This window comes from Dasypus novemcinctus, chromosome 3 (assembly GCF_030445035.2).
Source record: "Dasypus novemcinctus isolate mDasNov1 chromosome 3, mDasNov1.1.hap2, whole genome shotgun sequence".
Lineage (NCBI taxonomy): Eukaryota > Metazoa > Chordata > Mammalia > Cingulata > Dasypodidae > Dasypus > Dasypus novemcinctus.
The window spans coordinates 21,512,483-21,517,088 of record NC_080675.1 but is presented as its reverse complement, the minus strand read 5'-3'; positions in this window follow the sequence as shown (position 1 = coordinate 21,517,088).

Below are 4,606 nucleotides of genomic sequence, written 5' to 3'. Positions count from 1 at the left end.
ATTACTTATATCTATATATTACTTATATATATATAAGTAACATAAATGTATGAGCACAGCAGTAAGCACAATTAATTATGATTAATTTATTCTCTACATCAAGATATTCGCTAAAGGGCATTTAAAGGTTGCCTAAGTAAACTTACATAATTATAGGCTATGATTTCATACTAGCTAAAGAGAAAAGCCAAAAAACACTCTTCACCAAATTATCAAATTATCAATGATTTTTGTTTTTGTACTCCAAGACTGAGATAAAATTCTCCAGTATATAATACTTGCTTGAATTGTAGAGAAAAATGGAATAGAATCTAGGCTATGAGTATTCTGGAATTAATAGACCTAGCACATTCAATGAGATCAAGCTGCTCCTTGGCTTCCCATAATAAAGGATATATAGAGGAGGGCTAAGTATGGTATTTATTTACTGATGATTTTAGTAAAAGATATTTGAGGGTATAGACTAAGGATTAAATCCTAAGGAATGAAGGATGAAAGCTAATGTGGTGGAAAAAAAATAAAACGATCAAAAAGATGACATCTCATCACTTTTAGAACCATAGATACCATGGTTAGCGCCATCACCAACTTTTGCATGGGTCACTGCAGTAGCAGCCTATCTAGTCTTTCTCTTACTGTTTCCCTCTTCTCTAAAAACTATTCTCAACAGAGTGCCATGAGTAATCCTGTTAAAATATGCAAGGTCATGTCACTTCTCTGCTCAAAATCTTTCCTAGTTTTCCAATTGCTCTCAAATAAAATCCTTCCAAAAGGCTTAAAAGTTCTTATATAACCTGGCCTCCCCCAACCTATTTGCTTACAAAAACTCTTTCCTCTTCTCGTAGTCCAGCTTCACTTGCCTTCTTGCTGTTCTCCAAAAGTCTAAGTACATTCCTGTCTCAGGGCCTTTACACTTGCTAGTCACCCTTCTACCAGTTTCTAAGGAAGTCATATTACCTTCAAGTGGTGACTATCTAGTCATTTGGATTGGATCAATTGAGCAAGTGACTCATGATTATTTTCATTATTTTTCTATTGAGCTAACTAATCTTTGTTAATGGAATTGTTTGTGTTTCAGATGGTCACAATCATAACTATATTCTTTCACAATGATACCTTTTCCTTAGTTCTGACACTGTAGAGTCAATCTGTTATTAAGGGCAATTCTGAGTTTCTTTAGTAGTAACAAAAATGCAAATATAAGAGATATATAAAAGAGTTAAGAGAGTAAGCTAACACCAATTAATTTCCTTATGCATGGAAACAAAGAAAAAATTTTTCTTCTTTTGGCCAGCCCTTAACTTTCATTTGTTTGTTTGCTTTTCTTTCCCAAACAAAATATGTTTAAACATTCATTCTTTCAGGTCTGAAAAAGACTCTTTAAATCTACAAAATGGTATGGAATCTTTAAAGAGTAAAAATTCATTGCATCATGTATCATTTTCAGAAAGAAGAAAACATTTCTATGTATGCATGCTTCACAGTTTATGAGTACATTCACAAACATACTTCATTTACCTCTCCCTAGGGTTCCAGGAGGTTGCCAGATAGACATCGGTATTCACAATTTTTAATCAAAAAACCGAGACTTGGAGAAGTTAATGACTTCCCTGTGGTCAAAGAGGTAGTAAATTGGGTTGAAACAGAGAACTCTCACTTCCCTCAATTCAAGGAAATACTGCTAAAAAGATGGTTTGGTAGCCCTTGTCCTAATCAGAAATTCTTAGCAGAGGTTAGTCTCAGGGCAGTTCTTAAAAAGTGGAAAGATTTAGTGGAGGGTGACAGTGGCTTATCTTACTTGACCTGGTTTGTTCATCCATAAAAATCATTGAAGGCAGAAGAGATAAAGGCTTAATAGGTAAAAATGGAAAGTTGGTTACTGGGCTCAGCGCAAATGTAAGCGCTGAGGGCGGGGGATACTGCATGGCAGAAAGCCAATAAGAACTGCCAACTCGACATCTTCAGCTAGTGGAGCGAGATTCAGAAGGCTGCTCGCAACCTGTGTGGGTATTACACCAGGGAGCATTGCAATATGCAGGCTCTCTTTGAATGCAGCTACCCACTGAGATTTTAAGATCACCTGGAGAAAGGTTAGGACAAATTTCTGGAGAAGAAAACATTTTTTATTGTGTGTCTCAAGATTCAAAATCATTAAGATAAATAGAAATATAAGAAAAAGTGAAAAAAAAGATGTTTCAATTTTAAATAATGCATAAAGAAGGAAGCACAAGGATGATATTATTAAATTCTTGTTCCAGTTAAAATGTATGTGGTTTCTGTCACATTGGTCTCCCAATATGTAACCATTTAAAGAAAACAGGACTTTAAATACTGATCAGTTATATTGTTTGAAGATCAGTTATATTGTTTCAGGATTGATAGTCTTTTAAATACGATTTTTAGTGATTGTTTTTCTGGGGTGTTAATTGGATAAAGAAGGATTTATAGGAAACTTTTTTAAAGACATAGTTTCTCTTTTCTTCTTCCTTAATTTGCAATTATTTTTGTTATTGTTTTTAATAACTAACCGTTTTCAGCTGAATTTTCAGTATAATTTTTCTTTTGTGAACAGTTGAAGAAAAAATACTGAAGAATGTGAAAAATACATAAATATAGTTGCATTTATAAATAGCAATTTAAAGCCTTCTTTTTCAGATTTTAGTTTCTCTGCCAACTAACTGTATTTTGATAACATAAAATAAATAAATATTCTATGTAATTATCGTTGCTCATTAAAACACTAAAAATATTTCCATTACAAATATTCTTACTGTTTCCTTCATCTCTGTTCACAGTAGTTGATGATCTTGGAAGAGAGCACTGGAAACCTTAGAAAGTGACTAAATATGCAAATTGATTTATTCAGACTGAGAGTCACAGAATGGACAAATTAATATTTATTTTGTAAGTGAATTCACTCACCAACATACCTAGATATCTTGGAAATTTTTCTGCTTCTTAAAATATGTCAATTAATTATTTGAAAGAGCAGAACTAAGAAAACACAAAAACAAAACAAAAACAAATAAGCAAAAAAAAAACAACCCCATAACAGTAAAGTTTGTTTAACATATTTTACCATGATTTACTTTGAAATAATTGGCAGTGATTATATTAAATTTAACCTCTTTAAACTTCACCAGTGTTAAAATGGTGTCCTAGATATACTTAGTGTATCAGATATAGATTCTCAAAATTAATGATTATGAAATTCATGAGTGAAGAATTGCAGAGGCAAAAAGGAATATTACTCTGGTTGAATGTGAGGAGATGTGTTTAATGTGCTTGCTCAATGTGAATAGTTTCCTTCATTCTACCCAAATTTATTTATTTTTCTTTTCTGTTCTCTTTTTTCACATTCTCTCCGCTCTTTCCTTTTTTCTGCATTTGACAAAATTAGATTTTAGAAAAAGGGAAGCTTATCTTCTGCTTTTGAAGACTATTATCTGTGGAAATAAATAATTATAATATGATTTGATAAATGCTAGAAAGATACCTTGTACTAAGTAAAATCTGGAGAAAAACAACCAGTTCTGTGAGTCAGGATGTAGCATAAAACCATGCCTAAATGGAAATTAAATAACTAAACCAATAATTCATTTCATTCTTAGAGATTATTATGTCCAATAGTTGGAACTGTAATATAAAAATTGGAATTATATTGTAATTAATTTCTATTATATTTGAATTATTATTTATATTACATTGTTGCTATGCTTTTTAAATAATTGATTATATTAACTCTAACCTGGCCTTGAAGTCTCTTTTAAAATTTGTAATTCTTTCAATCTGTTTTTCTATTTATTTTATAATTTTACAATAAAGGACCTTTAGCAGCAAAAAAAAAAAAAAAGCAAAAAAGAAATAAAAAACAGAAAAACATAAACAAACATACAAAACAATCCCACCTAAGAAATGATGTTTAATGTGAAATTTCAAGTGTGAATAGAAGTTTTCCAAAGTGACATGGGTTGTGCTGGAGAGAGAATTCCAGACAAAAGGAAAGTAATAAATGTAAATGAATCAGCATTCAAATAAATCATGGCTTGTTTTAGGAATAGTGATTGACTATGAATTTAGAGGTACACATTTTCCCCCAGCCTGGCACAGACTATGATCTCTCCAAGACTAAACATTTAAAAACAAAAGAGAAAATCTGGGACCTACGTCTGAATTTCTGCAGAAAAGTATGGATTAGCCTAACATGTGTGAATAAAGAGTTTATTTTATTGGGTCTTAAGTGATGGCTGGAAATGACTATTTGTTTAGAAGGCAAATGCAATAAAGATAAAATAAGGCAAATTATGTTCTAGTTTAAATCTGCATTGCCCACCCCAGTCAACATAAGGTGGACTATTTACTTTCTAGAGCTGGGTTTAGCAAACTAGTTCTCATGGGCCATATCTGCTTTTATAAATAATTTTTATTGGAACACAGTCATATTAGTTCATTTATGCATCACCTGTGACCAGAATTAAATTGTAGTGACAGTGATCATATGACCCACAAAGCCTAAAATATTTTCTATCTGGCTCTTTATAGAAAAATTTGCTAATCCCTACACTAGATAATGTAAACTAATAACTACATCTCAACTTTTCTGACT